This window comes from Ictidomys tridecemlineatus, chromosome 15, assembly GCF_052094955.1.
Source record: "Ictidomys tridecemlineatus isolate mIctTri1 chromosome 15, mIctTri1.hap1, whole genome shotgun sequence".
Lineage (NCBI taxonomy): Eukaryota > Metazoa > Chordata > Mammalia > Rodentia > Sciuridae > Ictidomys > Ictidomys tridecemlineatus.
The window spans coordinates 58428509-58445157 of NC_135491.1; positions in this window are offsets into that span (position 1 = coordinate 58428509).

Genomic DNA, 16649 nt, shown 5'->3' on the forward strand with positions numbered 1-16649 from the left:
CGCCCGGCATAAGAAGGAGCGTGGCCCGTTTGGCAGTAGGACCTCGCTCTTCAGAAAGCAGCCTGTGTCACGGACGTCAGAGCATTCTAAGCCTCTCCAGAGCCTAGCCCTGACCGGCTGGGAGTCACCACTCCTTTCCCGGGAAATATTCTCCCTCTGAGCTGTTGCCCCGGTCCTTCCACAGAACTGCTAATGTGCCGGCCAGTGAGCCGGCCAGTGAGCTGGCCAGTTACTTTCCAAAACCAAAGACGTTCTCAGAAAACAAACCAAGCCTCGTGGACACCTTCAGGGCCCGCCTGGCGTCCAGGCAAGTGGACCAGACTGTGTCCGTCTGTGAGAAAGACTTGGAAAAGCAAGTCATAGCCCATCAATGTTCGATTTTCCTACAGAAACGACATTGGAAGAAGGTCACTCAGTGAATCTGAAACCCCAAGCAAGGAGATCCTTGCTTTAAATTTTTGAAGCCCCACACATCTCCTAGTCCAAACCGAAGATGATGCATGGCACTGATAATGAATTGTTTTCCCTATCTAAATATGAAAAGGATTGTATGTTATATTGACGTTCAGGCTAAATCCTTCCCTTATAAGGTGTCTGACATAAATAGTTTTTATTATGGAACTCTTAAATAGGAGGGATACACACATTTCTTAAAGGTCCCAGCTGCTATTGTTATCATTGAAGACATAAAATTGGAATTCCCAACTTCCAATATCAAATTTTAGCACAAACCCTATAAAACGTGCCTTGTCAGAATGTGCCAGAATCGCTAAGCTCTCTTCTGTGGAACGGATTGCAGCTGGTGCTGCGTCCTGAAGGGCCGCGCATGCAGGGCCTGGATCCCCCGGTTCAGGCAGCAGATCCTTGGCAGTTTGCAGCCTCCTGCAGGCGGGCTGGGTGGGAGCGAGCCTGCGTCCACAGAGGCCCGGGCCATTTGATGGCGACACCAGCCTGCGGGCTGGGGCCTGGAGATAGGACCAACCACCAGGAATGCTAGGAATGTTTTCCTGCGGACTCTGTCGAGGCGCGCAGACCGTGGGGATTCTGTCTGCAGTGACAGCCGTAACATTTGCCAGAGCCCCGGACGGCTGCAGAAATGGCATTGCCCACCCTGCGAGTCAGAAGGTAACGTTTATTTTTGTATTTTTTTCTCTCTCTCCCATATACAGACTGTAGAAAGACCACCAAGTGCGGATCATTTTTTTTCCCCCAACCATGATGTACAATTCACATTTGTTAATCAAAAAAGAGTGCCCGAGGTCATCCACCTAGGCTTTTTTTTTTTTTTCTTAAACAGGAAACGGGTTTCAGATGTTTATATGTTAAAAAGTAAGGCTACTAATCTGTTGAGCCGTTTACCAGGGCCTGCTCACCCATGCTTACCTTTCAGCGCTCGGACCTCAGAGAAGGACACGAAGTTTTATTCTATTCTTAGTTAGAATTAAAAAAAAAAAAAAATCTTAGAATCATCACCTGCTTCTTTGGTTAAGCTCCCGCGGAGGTTAAAATAAATGAATCCAGCCGTGGCGTGTGAAGGCACGCGGTCTTGGCGGCTGTGGTGCCTGGAGGGTTTGGGATCCTCTGTCCCCACAGTTTGCAGTAGGGCCCAGAAGGCCCTTCGGTGCTGTTGTGCGTCTGTACCCACAAGCAGACCTGCTGGGCCGTCCCATTTAAAGTAAGAAAAGAGGCGCTCGTGCTGCACTGTTGATGAGGCTGCAGCAAAGGCAAGAGCTCCTTTACACAGTTTTTATCAGGTCAGCTGCAAGCTTTCCGCGGAGCTCCTAAATATCCAGTCGGCACAAGGTGACAGAGCTACTGCTTCCCGGGAGTCCCAGCCCTTGGGAGGGCTTCGTCTGAGGCTTGGACATAAAAATCTTTGTTTTCTAGTGGGAATTTTTCCCCCTTGCCCCCCGGGCCGTCACCACCCGTTCCCGTTTAGCTCGGCAGATCCATGATATGTGTGTGTGTGTGTTCATAGTGTATTTATAGTCCAAGGATAAAGGAGCACCAGCAGGGAGATTTTAACGCTTTTATAGTGAATTTGTTAGCATAAAAATTGTTGGCTTAAAAGACTCCTTTAAACACAGAACTCAAGGCAAAGCAGTCATATCGTTTGCTTAAACGGGATCGAAATCGCCTCTGCGGTCTCACACGCTGGTGTTTCACCAAATGCTTTTTGTCTGTGAATTTTGCAAGGGACACAGAAGACCATCTCTGGAAATTTTTCATCAAGGAAAGAGAGCCAGGCACAACAAATGAGCTCTTAAAATCAGCTCAGTATTATTGGGATCAGCAAAAAAAAAAAAAAAAAATGTCATTTGTAAAAATGAAAACATGGATGAGACTCCCAGACCCATGTGTAGTTCAGTGAGGAAAAATACACTGATTTGCTGTTTCATCAGAGGGTCAGAAGTGCTGGGGAGAGATCGGTGCGAGAGTGACGGCGGATCTGCAGTGTGTAACACTCCTCCGCACGAGGAGGAAGGGGAAGGGAAAACGGATCTCGAAATTTTTCTCTTTTTTCTGAATAGACTATTTTTTATTTCTTGGGGCTTTCTTTAAGCTGGGGGAGGGATTCTGAGGGCCGCCTCTCCTACCTCAGGTGTCAGAGACTCCCAGAAAAAGAAGAGTGACCAAAACTTTAGAAGAGCCAAGTGGTGGGAAGTGGCCGCTGGCCGGACAGGGCAAGCCCCGGGCAGCACAGAGGGGAGGCGGGCTCTGCCTCTACCCAAGCCAAGTGGGTCCAAGACACTGGGTGGGAACAGCGGTGACATCAGTGGTCCCTGATGTCCCCGGGGCTGGTGCCGGGGGCCTGGCTGGAGCGCCTGCTGGGTCTGCCTGTCCCCCGAGGGGGAATCTCAGAAAGGAACCTGCTTTGGGCTTTTTAAATCTTTCTGACCCCAGAACGTTAATAAATAGAAAAATGCCGCGACCGACAACTCCACGGCCTCTCCGCATCGGCCGAGAGCCGGGATGCCTCCCCAGGAGCACCTGGGTGCTGTAAATCACCCGCAGTAAACACCCGCCAGGGCAGGCTGCAGCGGGGGCACCCTCCCACAGCCAGGTCCATAAACCAGGCGCTGGCTCTGCGCTCATAAATGTCCCCTTCCCTGGGAGGCCCCTCCCAGCCGAGGGAGTCCTTCCCGGGAGGCTCAGAGGTGGGACCCCAGGTGTCTCCCCAGGTCTGGCTCCGGGAGTGGAGCCGTAGGGTGTTGACATGGTTATGAATGACTTTATGATCCCTCCAGAGGGGACAGCCTGAGGCTTGGGTTTGTAAAGGCAGCACAAGAAAACAGAGTCCAAAGGGATTCGATGTCAGTAAAATCACAGTCATAGTAAAAACGGCCCCAAAGGGACTCTGTGAAACCGCACAGAGAGTAGAAATGGAAGCAGCGTTGTCCCCTTTAGAACCACGTGGAATTGAAATGTGGAGGCGATCCCCTTCCTCTGCCCCTCTTCCTCTGCTCCTCTCGTGGAAGCTCGATTCCTGACGGACTGTCCCTGGGGTGTGGTGTGGGTCACTAAAACCCCTGAAGGCAGGGGAAGCAGCCGCTGGCTGCAGAGTCCACTCCACCGAGATCATCTCCTTGGCCATTTCTTTACATCCTGACGCTCTACTTTTAAAACACGAATCTCTCCTTATAATTATGGCTGGGAGGAATCTTTTAAATGATCTCTCTGTCTTCAGCCAGACAGAAGGAGGGCAGGCCACGTCAACATTATAAAACAGCCGTGGGGCCGGTGCTGATGGTTCTGTTCCTCCGCCCGCACCAGAGAGCCTGGAGCTCGGGAGAGCGGCAGGCGGGGAAGGAGACCTCGGACAGATTACCCCGCAGCCTGAAGCGAAGCTGGGGGTAGAGCGAATGTTTAAGTTGGATCTGTCCAGCCGGCACGATCCAGTAAAGCTGTCTAACAGGCTCCAGGCAGCGCACGGCTTTGGAGGAGCATCTCCAACCTGGTGTTGGAAACCTGGCGGTCCTGCGGTGTCACCCTCGTCACCCTCCTGTGCAGGAATTTGCTCTTGTGACGAAGACGCCCTCCCTGTCACAGAGTGTCCACCCCATGGACAAAGGGGAAGCAGCCAGGGTCCCAGGTAGCTCCTTAAACTGTTAACGGGACGGCACAGGACGACCGACCGCGTTTTCAGGTTGACTCGTGAGACAGGGCAGCCTGGGGACGTGGGGACGGGGAGACTGGAGAACTCCCGCGTGTGGGGTGCTGTTTTCCCACCACGCTGAGCAGGGTAGCCGCTGACCCCTGCACTCAGCAGCCCTGGAACCAGCCCTCGCGGCTTGACAGTGTCTGCTCTTTGGATTTTCTTTATGGGGCACCAGATGTCCATGCTCACAGGAGAAGCCCACTTGGAACTGATGTCCCTCCCCTTCCCCACACACGCTGCTTGCTCGGTGTCTGAGGTCCGTGGCTGTGACGGGTCTCTCAGGCTAGTTCAGGTTGGGGGTTGTGGTCTCCCCAGAGGCTGGGGAGGTGGAGACTGGCACCCATACCCATGGGCACAGCGTCACTTTCGGGCCACACTTCTTCTTTGTGTAAAATGAAAACCGCTGATCAAGTGCCGAGCCCCCTCCCGACTGCGAGGCTTCTCCTCTCGGTACCAAGCCAAGCTGTGCTGAGCCGGGAGGGATCGGGGCCGTCTCCAGCAGCCCTGCAGACACGGGGCAGGGGCGTCCGTCTGTGCTGCAGGGAAGTCTGGGCTGGGGTCAACCCGTTCACTGTTTTGCCTTCACCCTTGAATGTGTCCTTTGGATAGAAGGCGCTTGACACCAAGCCGAGGTGTTCACTCACTGGTTTCATTGTCAAATGACTGGAGCCCCTGACGCAGCAGGGAACAGCCCGCCCTGCAGACCCACCCTGCAGACCCACCAGCTGGCCTGCCCAAGGCTCCAAGGCCAGGCTCCTCCCAGAGTAGCACCTGGGACGACCCTCCTGAGCCTGGCCCTCCCCGAGGGCCGCCAGGGAGATGGTCCCTCTCCCTGTGCAGACGACAGTGAGACCCACTTGGTACTCAGTCCACCCCTTCCTGATGTGTTGCTGGCAAGACTCTGGGCAGCAGATGGAAGCACCTGCAAAGGCATTGACCACGACAGCGCTGTTGGGGACATGGGAGGGCGTCCCACTCTGTGCAGGGTGCGCTGGGCCCACCCCAGTCCACGTGCACCCGAAGGTCCCCTCCTCTAGTGCCCCAGGGGTCACGGCTTCCTGGCAGCGGGCAGCCCTGGAGTGCATGCTGCCTTGGGTGACCGTGGCCCTCGGGTGGGCTGGAGCTGCACGCAGGCAGGCCTGGCTGCTCCCGGCGCTGCGGTGGGGTGGGACGGCAGCCCCGAGGTGGAAGGGTCTGGCGGGCTCCCGGCCTTCTCATCTGCACGTCCGTCCGCCTCCAGAGAAGCCCTTTAAGATCCTCTTACACTTAACTTCTGAGGTCCTTGTCAGGCCAGGGCTGACCAGGCCTGAGGACAGAAGTTCTCACCTCGATCTGAGGCTGCAGGCGGGAGGGCAAGTGTCACCCAGCCCCCTCCCCCCAGAGCGGCTGCCCTTAATCAATACTGGGAGGAAGCCTGGCTTTCCCTCCCTGCCCGCTCACACCTCGTGGGCATCAAAGGAGGAGCTAGGGCTGGAAGGAGGGACCTGCCTGGGCCTGGGCCAGGGAAGGAGGTGAGAAGCCTCAGGGCTGGAGGCCAGTAAGGGGAGATGGGATGCAAGATGAAAGGGGCAGAGCCCAGGGACCGCGCTCCCCACCGAGTGTGAGACGGCACAGGCCAGCACATGGGCTGGCGGCTTCCTCCCCTGCTGTTCCTGCTGCAGCTCCTGGCTGTCCCTGGGGTCATCGGACAGCTTTCACAGCACGGTGCCCACTGACCAGAGCCTGGGTGGCCCTGGTCTGGGTGTCAGTCCCCCAAACTCAGCGTGGTTTTTGGAAACCCCCGCTGAGATGGGCTCCTGAGCCTGAGCTTCCCCATCAACTCGAGGCTCATCTGGAGATGCAGGTTTGTCCTGTGCCTTCTGCCCCAGGTGCGGTCTCCAGGACCCAGAGGCCACCGCAGGTGTGCAGGGAAGCCCGCTCCCTCGCCCCAGGCCCTGGCCTGCGCACTCTGGGTGGGCTGTCACTGGAGCAGAGACAGGCCAGCACGGGGGACTGCCCAGCTGCCACGGCTGCTCTGGCCCTTGCTGGTCGGTCCTAGAGGAAGGCAAAGGGCCCTTGTTCACCTGTGCCTCCAAAAGCCACAGCAGGGCCTTGCTGTCCTGCTGGTCCTCGGCAGGAGGCTGTCTTGGTAGTGCAGCAAGACAGGAAAGGCTGAAACCTGGGGAGAGTCCAGTGTTGGAAGGTGAAGCCACACCTGGGCAGCCAGCGGCCACCTGCTTCCCGTAAGCCGTGAGCCTCCCTTGGGAGGGCGGCAGCTCAGGTCAACCATCTCCCCATGTCCACAGCCCTCTGGGCAGGAAGGACTCTGCCCACTTACAGAGGGCTCTGATGACCTGCTCCCGAGCACACAGCTGGGAGGGCTGGAGGTCAGCCCGTCAGCCTGGCTCGCTGGTCATCAGCCGTCAGCCTGGCCATCTCTCCGGGCACTTGACAGATGGGCGGTGGCTCTGCCAATTATCATTTTGACTCTTGTCAGAGGCATTATTTTTATTGTTTTTAAAGAAACTTTGAGATCATTAAAGATTCACAAGGGAGGGGAGGAGGCCCAGGGGGCCCTGAGTCCCCTCCACCCACTGTCCTCAGGACAGCACCTTCCACAGCTGCCGCTCCATGTCACATCCAGGACAGGGACGCGGACCTCCACCCATGCGTTCCTGAGCCAGACGGAGCACAGGCAGCGTCCCCTCAGCCCTGTGCCCTGCTCCCTCTGGAGCCTGGTCCTCGTCACTGTAGAAACACCACCTGACGTCTTCCTGTTTGACATTCCCAGAGTCGCAAGCGCCCTCCTGCAGGTGGCCGAGGTGCCACTGGGTCCCCTGTTGGTCCCTGCGTCTGATGCAGGAAGCGTGGATCTCTGTCACTGGAGGAGAGGATGACCCTTTCCCACAGCACCACGTGACCTTCCTGAGCTCCATCTAGAGACCGCAAAGTGGCCCTAATGCTGCCACGTGTCCGTGGTGCCAAGCATGAGGAATCGGAGGAGCCACACAGCACCCGCAGTCCAGGGGGACGTGCTGGGCTACACTGCCCTGCCCTCCGGATGCCCGGACAGTCCGCCTCGCACCTCCACCCTGCCCCAGCTCTCTGGAGGCTCTGTTTCCCTGGCCCTTAATGGCCGCCATCTTTCAACAGTTAAGAGCATCGCTAATAAGAGGTTTGAGGACAATTTGCATCACTTGACGGAGGCTGGATTTCGGGGAGGTGGAGAGGTTTGAGTACTGAGGGTGAAGTCCTGGCTAATTCTGCTGACTTGAAATAACAAACAGCTTCACACCCTCCATTGTCCTGGGGCCCAGTGGAAACCGAGTGGCGGCAGCCCCGGAGCCCGCTAGGACTCAGCTCTGAGTGAGCCCACCTGCCCGGCCTCCTGCGCTGCGCGGGACAGGGCGGCCAAGCCCCTTGTGATAAGCAAGGTCCCCTTCACTGTTCTTCTCCTCTTTCTGAATCAGTAAGAGACAGTGCCCTTTCCTGCGCTCCGACCCAGCCCCTCTGCGGCAAGCTCAGGGCTCGGGGCTGGAATCCACCAGGCACAGCTTCCTTGGAGTCCGAGGACTCGTTCCTGTTCTGTGAATGTCCTGCAGGGTGACGCGGGCAGGCAGTCCTCTTCCACTTGCAAGAGCCACAGAGAGTTTCCTTTCTCATTATTTAAGAATTAAAGTAGGTTGATTTTTAAAAATAATCAGCAGATAAGCATGGGGTGGCAGAAGGTTCCCCCAAACCTGACGGTTTTGACCCACCTGGGAGGTGAGGTGTGGGGAACGCTGACCTAGGCGACGGGGTGGACAGAGATGGCCGCTGCCAGTCAGCACCGGAGCTGCAGGGAGCTGGCCCCTCAGGGCCACCGTCCAGCCCCCAGGTGAACATCTCCTCTCCGCTGTCCAGATGACGCCCCAAGAAGTTCTAAAAACAAACGTGTTTATTTCAATTGTGCAACAGGCCTCCCGTTGACTATGGAGCAAAACATTCAGTATAGAAAGATCAAGTTGACATGGACAATTTTAAGAAACTATTTATTAACCAACTACAAAGCCACCATCCTGGGGTTGACTGCCTCGTGTATTTTGCTATGTATTCTCTCTCTCTCTCTCTCTCTCTCTCTCTCTCTCTCTCTCAACACAGTTTGAGTTATTATATATAATGTGGGACTCTGTGCTTTTCTCACTACAGTTTTATCATGCACTTTCCGTTTCTCTAATTGAGAATATATATATATATGTCATTGAAAACGTGGATCCTGGGGTGGGAGGGAGGGAGGGGAGTCCGGGGGGGAAGCCATGCTGCCGTGAGTGGAGAATCCAGGACAAATCTCACAGGGGACGGACTGCCGAGTCTCCCGGGAGCTCTGCTGAGGCCACCCCGTTGCCGGGCACCCGGGGTCCCGCTCCTTCCCTTTCCTAACGGTGAGCAGTGCTGGAGCGCCAGTGCCCGACGGTCAGCGGGCGGCCTGCAGGCAGCCCTAGAGCCCCAGGAGAAGAGGGAAGACGTGGGGAGCGGCTCCGGGTTTAGGGGAGACGGAGGGGCAGGTGCTCCTTCTGCCAAGGCGTCTGTTCCCTGCAGGGCTGCGGCTGGGACTTGATGGACAGGCCCCCGGGGAAGGGAGGCGGGGGGAGAGGCCAGAACATCCTCAACATCCTTCTGACCACACGGCAGGTCAGGCCCCTGCTGAGGGGAGAACCTTCCGGGCCCTGGGCAACTGCCGCTGTCCCCCAATGCCTGCTGGGACCCTGGCTTCAGGGGCTTGGACGTGAGGAGCCCCACACCAGTCCCAGCCACTGACCACTCCACCTGTTGGTGTGCCCAGCCCAGGTGACATGGAAGAGCAGGGAGCACCAGCCCGCTAGTCCCTCTGTCGGGTGGAGAGCGGGCACTGAGCCGGTGGCTCCACCTGGCCCTGGGTGTCTGGCTTCCTGCTGGCCCAGGCTTGTCTTTATGTTTTCTATCGAGGAGACGTGAACACAGGTCAGGTCGGCCATCTCACAGTGACCGGCTCAGGGCCGCTCAGCTGCTCAGGATGCCCGCTGCGCAGCCCGCAGAGCCGGGGGCTGGCCTCCAGCCCAGACTGGTTCACAGCCGCTTTCAGAAGACTGGACCCTGCCTTTCTGATCACTGTGACGATCCCGTGGGGGACGTTGGAAAACCAGGCACCTCCATGCTGTCCCCTTCAGCTCCAAAGCCACCCGTGGTGGCTCAGCCCTCGCCTCAGCTCCCTGATTTAGGGACAGGAGGCTCCCAAGTCCCACGGGCTCAGGGCTGCAGCTGGCCAGGACGTGGGACGGCTGCGGTGGACCTGGGGCACCGGGGCCTGCATCCTCCTCACCACACCGTGTTGCGGGGCGCCCAGGGCAGCCCACCCCAGCCCCCTCCTGCAGGAAGGAGTGGCCCTGGCCACCGCGGTGCGCAGGCAGCTCTGTATACAATCCTTCAAGGGCTAAATAAACGCAGTAATTCACTGAGAAAAGGCCTTTCAGGGCCACCTCTGGCTCCGAGGTCCCAGGACCTGTGGGACAAAGCCAGCATCCATCTCCCAGGGTGACATGTTCCTGTCAACAGTCGCCCTAATGGAAACACAGCGCATGGCAGCGCCTCTCTCCTTGGCCAGCAGGGGAGGGAGGGTGCGGCAGGGTGTGCGGTGGGGGCACTGGACGCAGGGCTGGGCAGGAGGAAGATCCTGGAGGCCCAGGGAGGGTGGGGGCTGCGGGCGGCCTCGGGGGAGGGGCTGCGTTCCTTTTCCTCTGTCCTGCAGCTCCCTGGAGCTCCCGGGATCACAGCCAGATGCCCCTGGAAGTCCAGATCCCTGCGCGGACTCCAGGCTGAGCACACTTCAAAGCCCTGACAGCCCGGCTGGAATGCGAGGAGCCCTGGTCTGCAAGTCCAGGCGTGGACTCCGAGGACAACAGCGACAGGCTCCTGGCCCCGCCGGGGCCTGGTCCTGGGCCCCATGGTTCCCAAGAAGCCGTGGCAAATCCTTGTGGTCTCTCCATGCAGTTTTTACCCATAAAATGCAGAAGAGGAAATGTTAACTTCCCAGGGTTGCAGTGAGATCAAAGAGAGCAAGGAGGGCCCAGGCTCCGCGGAGGACGTTCGCCGTCACACACGGGCAAAGGAGGAGGCGCGGACCAGCCCCGTCCAACAGAAACGCTGGTCAGGGCTCACGCGTGACGGGAGCTTTCCAACAGCCCGGGGTGGGGGGGAGGAGGTAACAGACACAGCCGAGCTGGCTTCTGAGAGGTTTCCATGCACGTGGGAATGTGTCAGAATGAGCTGCGCTACCACGCGCGGTTATAATGCACTCATAAAAAGCACTAAAAAATGTGTGTTTGACCAAGATGACAAACATATATCATCAAACCTGCAATTAATGTAAAAAGTGTTGTTATATTTAAATACTCTTTTTTCACAAATTATTCAAATCTGGCAGGTAGTTCATACTCGGCATGACTTAGCTCACACGAGCCACATGCCAAGTCCTCAGCACCCTAAGGCTGGGGGTTACCATGTTGGACCAGCAGGTCCACCAAGGAAAGCTCCACCTCTGGGGCGGGACTTCCTGCGAGCGGGACTTCCTGTTTTGGCTTGCAGCCATCACTCACCCATTTAGGTTGGGCCATGGGGTCCTGCAGAAGTCTAGCTCCTTAGCAGGCTCCAGGCCATGGCTTCCTGAGCTGAGAGTATGTGAGACCACAGACCAGTTAGGTCGTTGACATCTTTTCAATTTAGGATCTTTAACATCTTATACATTTGTAGAGAGATTAGTTTAAAGATCTACTTGTGTGTGGGGATGCACACCTGTAATCCTAGCACCCCAGGAGGCTGAGGCAGGAGGATGGCAAGTCTGAGGCCAGCCTCAGCAACGTAGGAAGACCCTGTCTCAAAATAAAAATAAAAAGGGCTGGGGATGTGGCTCAGTGATAAAGCACCCCTGGGTTTAATCCCAAGTACCAAAAACTAAAATAAAAAAATTTAAAATTTATCAGTGGACAGATAAGCTGTGTGAGGAGTTCCAGCAAAAAGGGTGTCATTGCAATGTTTTTTATATAAGCAAATTCAAAACTGCTTACGTGTCCCACGGCAAGGGCCTAGAGGGAGGTGTGACTACCGAGTGGCCCGTGGGCCAGCAGGGACCATGAACTCCAGCCTCACTGAGGTAGCTGGTGGCCTGGACAAAGTGGGTCTGCGGATGGTGCAGGGAAGCCGGATTGGGGTGTGTTCAGCTTTAGAATCCTGCTGCTCCCATTTCAAGAAAATCTGGATGGATACAAACCAAAATGCTACCTGGTCATCCTTGGCTGGTGGGATTATGGGTGCCACTTTTGTTTCTCCATCTTTTCTAATTTTTCATAATAAACATGTATTGGTTGAGAATTAGAATTATCTGGATCCCAGTATGAACTCAGCTTTAGAGGGGGTAAGTGGAAAGGGGGTGAGGAGGAGCTCCTTGTTAGTCAGACTTGTGTTGCTATGACAAAACACCTGAGACAATCAGCTTATAAGGAGGAAAGGCTCACTTTGGCTCACACTTCCAGAGGCTCCAGTCCATGGTCAGCTGGTCTCTTGCTCTTGGGCCTTTGGGGATGGTGGGGGATCATGGTGGACCAAGCTGCCCACCTCCTGGCAGCTGGAAGCAGAGAGAGAGGAGGAGGAAGGGCTGGGAACAAAGGGTCCCAGGGACCTACTTCCTCCCACAGTTCCCACCCCCCAGGGCCCTGTCAAGCTCTGGCTCCATCCACCCAGGAGGTCAGACCTCTGAACACCGCTGCCCGGGGCGGGGGTGGGGACAACACGGGGGCTTTAGGGACACTCCAGGCCCCAGCTCCACAGGCCTCGCCCCAGGCCGGCCTCCACTGGGCGTCCCGGGCTCGCTCTGGCTGTGGCCCGCCAGGGCACCCGAGGGAGGAAGAGTCCTCCCCGGCCCCAGCAGAGGCCCGACAGGGTGCCGGACATGTGTTCCTTGTGTCCATCTTAACTTCACAGACGGGAAACCACAGCCCAGAGAGGAGCCGTGCCCAGGAGGCTGCTGGGCAGGAGCCGGCGAGGGGCCTGCGGGCCACACTCTGTGGACAGCACGTGTCCACGCAGCCTCCGCACAGCCCTGGAGAGGAGGCCCGTGTGGACCCCTGCTTACGGGGGAGGAGGCCGTCGTGGTCTGGGTGTGAGGGGTCCCCAGAAGCTCTGGGTGAGACGAGGCAGGAAGGACAGAGCTCCGTACTGGTCAGGACGGCCGCGGCCCAGTCAGTGAGCTGGTGCCCGTGGGTCAGCTGGCTGGACTCTGGAGGCAGGTGGGGTGCCTTTGGCGGAGAGCTCGCGTCTGGCCACGGAGCCCCTGCTCGCCGATCACCACGGGAGCCTCCCGCCACCCCCTCTCCCGCCACCCCCTCTCCCGCCACCCCCTCTCCCGCCACCCCCTCTCCCGCCACCCCCTCTCCCGCCAGGGTGTCCGGCCTCACTCGAGCCCCGAGGAACGGGCAGCTGTCTGTGGATCTCTGAAACCCGGAGCACCCACAACCTTTCCCTCCTCTGAAATCGTTCTTGTCAGTGACCAATGTGACGACTGAGGACGGGGAGAGCCCACTGTCGGTCCAGGGGAGTGTCCAGGCCGCTCCTTCCTCCCAGCGAGGCACCTGCTCCTTCCTCTACACCGCCCCGGGCCAGGGCTCCTTCCTCGGAACCCTGCTGCCGGCTCCCTGGGCGTGCTGCACCCACCTCTGACTCCTCTGTGCTCTCTGTAGGCTCCAGCTGGCTGGACAGGAGTCGTCCAGGGGCTCAGCGTTGGCGCCTGGCCCTTGACCCGGCCCTTGACCTACTGCAGGAGCTTGGAGCTCTGATCAGAGTCAGACAGGCCTCGGGGCGAGGTGGGGGCCCTGCACTCCCTACGCTCGTGCCCGTGGCCAGCGCGTCCACGTGGGGTGAGGCCGGGAGAGGGCTGCTGTTGAGGCAGAGCTTCAGGCTGAGCCTTGCTATTCGCAGGAAGCCCCCCGCAGAGGGCCAGGGAGTTCCCTGGATACCGCCTGGCTGGTCCCACTCTCCATTCAGGCACCGTCGCTCAGTCCCTGCTCCCAGGGCCCGGTACTGGCCAGGGCTTGGAGAACTCCCGGGGCGCAGCTCTGTGGGCAGACCGTGGCCAGAGCAGCAGGCGGCCCCGAGCCCGCCGTGTGCAGAACTTCACCTACCTCCGCTCCTCCCTCCTCCCCAGGGCCTCTCTGCCTATCCGCTCACCACAGGAGCCTGGACGGGGCTGGGCCTGGAGCAGGCACAGGGGCCACCCAGGGAACCTCTCCCCAGGCAGCCGCAGCCGCCCTTGCAAGGTGGAAGCGGTTCTGGAGAGGACCAGCGCCTTCCTCGGGTGGGACAGGAGGCCTGAGCTCATGGGAGGCACCGCCCTGGTGTGGTGGACCAGCCGGGCAGCCGGGAATCCCGTGGGCTGCGTGGGGCTGGACACGGGTCCTTGCTCGTTTGCCCTGCTCTGTCTGTGTCGTGCTGGTGAACTTGGTGAGCAGCCTGGGGTGCAAAGCTCTGCCCAGCCGTGGGTGCTGGGGGTGAGGGCCCTGTGCCAGCGCAGGACCCCCGGGGGCAGCTGGATGCAGACCATCCCAGACCTGCCCTGCAGCAAGGCCCCGGGAAGTCAGGGTGACGGCAGCTGGGGACACAGCCTGAGGTCTGGGTCCCTACTGATGCGTCTCAAGAGCAGCCCCAGGGGGTCCCCGAAGCCCGGGATCCAAGGGAACTCCTGGCTTGGAGGACAGAGGAGGTGGTCCGTGGGGGATGGGTGTTGGAGGCTCACTTCCCGCCCGTGTCCCCACACCCCAGTGGCCTGTTGTCGCAGCTCCCTGTGGGAAGGCCACTCGCCACAGGCTCCAGCTCTCCTTGGCCGGTTAGGAGCCCGCGTGTCGGGACCTGGGTCTGAAGTCAGATCGCAGCTTTGCCACTTGCTGGTGTGATCTGGGGCAAATCCCTGGGTCAATCCGTGTGTGGCCTCAGCCTCCTCCACTGGACACGGTACCTGGGGCCAAGCGGTCAGAGAACCCATGAGGCACTTCACGAGACTCTTCCTGCTGTGCTGCCCGGAGCAGCTGTCCGGGTGCCGCCTGTCTCTGTGCCCCTCTCACAGCGTCTTCAAGCCTGTCCTAGTTGTTGGGGTGAGGACGTGCAGCAAGGGCCGGCCACAGTCTCCTGAGATGCTTCCTGCTCGGGCCAGCTCAGGTCCCGACTCACTGGGGACAGACAGCCTGGTCCCAATTACACTCGGTACCTCCCAACTGCACTCTGAACTTCCCGGCTTCTAATTTGGGAGTAGAGTCTGGACCTCTCCAAGTTTCAGTTCTGTCCAGAGCTGGCAGGATTAGCTTCCTGGTTCAAAGGAAAAATAGCTCGTTAGGTCGGGCTTCACACGACTCGGCTGAAGAACACTTTGATGAATGACGTGTGAAGAGGTCGGGAACAGATGGATCGCATTTCCTTTCCACGTGAGTTTGGAAAGAAAAGAAGCTTGGCCTGGCCCACGGGGTGCTTGCTCCGTGGCCCCCTGGGGACCCCCAAATCTGAAGGTGCTGGCCATTCTGGGGCAGCCGAGGCATTGTGGGCACAGCCGGGGCTCAAGCCTGAGGTCTGGATTCGAGTTTCGGGCTTCCCAGTCTCAGGGAGGCTGGCCTCTGGGGGGCGTTTCTGCAGCTGGGAGGGCTGGATTGAGCACCCACGTCCGCGTCCCCAGGTGGTTGGGACAACAGGCTGAGTTAACTCCTGGGAGGCGGGGCGCAGGCTGGCCCTGGAAGGTGATCCACGCACTGAGCTCTATGACCCAGGAGAGCGGGAGCCCCTCCCTGGCTGCGGTGACAGGTCGGCACACCTGGGGTGAGCCACACCTGGATTCTCCTGCAGCTCTGGAAGTCAGACCTGGGTCTTGCTGGGCTGAAATCAGTGCAGGCAGGGGTGGTCCCTTCTGGGGATCCAGAAGACAGTCTGTTCCCTGCCGTTTCGGGCTCCTGGTGGTGCCCACTGTCCTCAGCCGGCGCTGCCGCAGCGTTCTAAAGCTGCCCCTGTGCCAGGTCCCCGATGGCATGTTAGACACGGAGCTCGCAGGCTCGCAGGTTAGGGTGTGGCTGTCTCTGGTGGACAGGGTACTGCGGGAAAGACATGAACAGGAACTTCTCTTTCACCCCCCTGAGGTGCTGAGGATGGAACGGGGTCCCCCACGGAGCTGCCTCTCCGGCACTTTTTGTTTTTGAGTCGGGTGTAAGTGCTGAGGCTGCCCTTGAACTTGCCATCCCGCCTCTGCCTCCACAGTAGGTGGAGTTAGGGGGGAAGTGGAGCTTTTGAACCAAGGGGTTTGACCTCTCGATACCGAGGCCCCGCGGGTGACCTGGTGCTGCTGTGAGTGTCCCGGGGCAGGGACATATGGTCCTCACAGAGCTCCGTGGGGCAGGCCATCCCCCCCCGCCGCCGGAGCTGGGGAGACCGAGGCTCAGGGAAGGTCGGCAACTAGGTTTCTGATCAGCTTCTGCTCAGCCTCAGCCCCAGCCCCACTCTGGCCCTGGTGGCTGACCTGCACGGGCTCCGTCCACCTGCCTGCCTCCAGCTGGGCAGCCCAGTGGGCCTCGTTGGTGATGGGGGAGGAAAGAAGGGGAGGAGGGTGGGCTGGGTGCACGGTGCCCATTGTGGCTGCCCTCTTCCCCTCCTGGCCCTCACTGGCCCCTGTTGCTGGCCCGTGGTACTGTGCCCTGCCTTACGGAGTCCCACGGATCTGGGCCATGCGGCCTTTATGAAGCCCCTTCAGTTAAAACTTCAGTTAGAGGCCGTTCGTTTATGTCCAGTTGACTGACACTGATAACGGCCACCATCAATCCCCACTGTCCACCTGCTGGACACCCAACGTGGCTGTGGGCTCCACACTGGCCCTTTGACTCTGGTCCAGCCTGGCGGATCCTCCCAGGGCAAGCAGCCAGGTCGGGGGGTGCCTTGGCTTTAGTGGCCATTGGATCCCAGGCAGTTTTAGAAATGTCCCCACCCAGGTCCCTCCAGGGCCACAGCGTCAGAGCTAGACTCCTGTGTCCCCACCAGGGCTTGCCGGGCCCCCCCACCTCACGCATTTCTTGATTCTCCTCCTCCCTGTCGGGTGGGGCCCTGTGCCCGCATCTCCTGGGGGCCTGGTCCACACAGTCTAGCACCGGGCACCTCCCTCACCACCGCCTTTTCTAAAAATCTGATTTGTCGGTAAAACTGTCTGATTTCGTCACTATGTCCCTGGATCGCCAAGCTGTGCCTGGCTCAGAGGCAGCTGGGGCACACTGTGGACGGGCGCTGGGTGCCCTTTGTGCCAACGAAGAAGCTGAGGCTCTGGCAGGTCCACGGCGGGTCCAGCTGGGCCGTGGGTGTGGACTCTGTCCCGGCTCTGCCCGCTGCAGCGGGGGCTCGCTCTCCTCGCGCTGCCTTTGTGGGTCTGAATTCCGAATCAGAATGCCCGTGCTTCGGCTGTGTCCGTGAAACTGTGAAGCTCTGC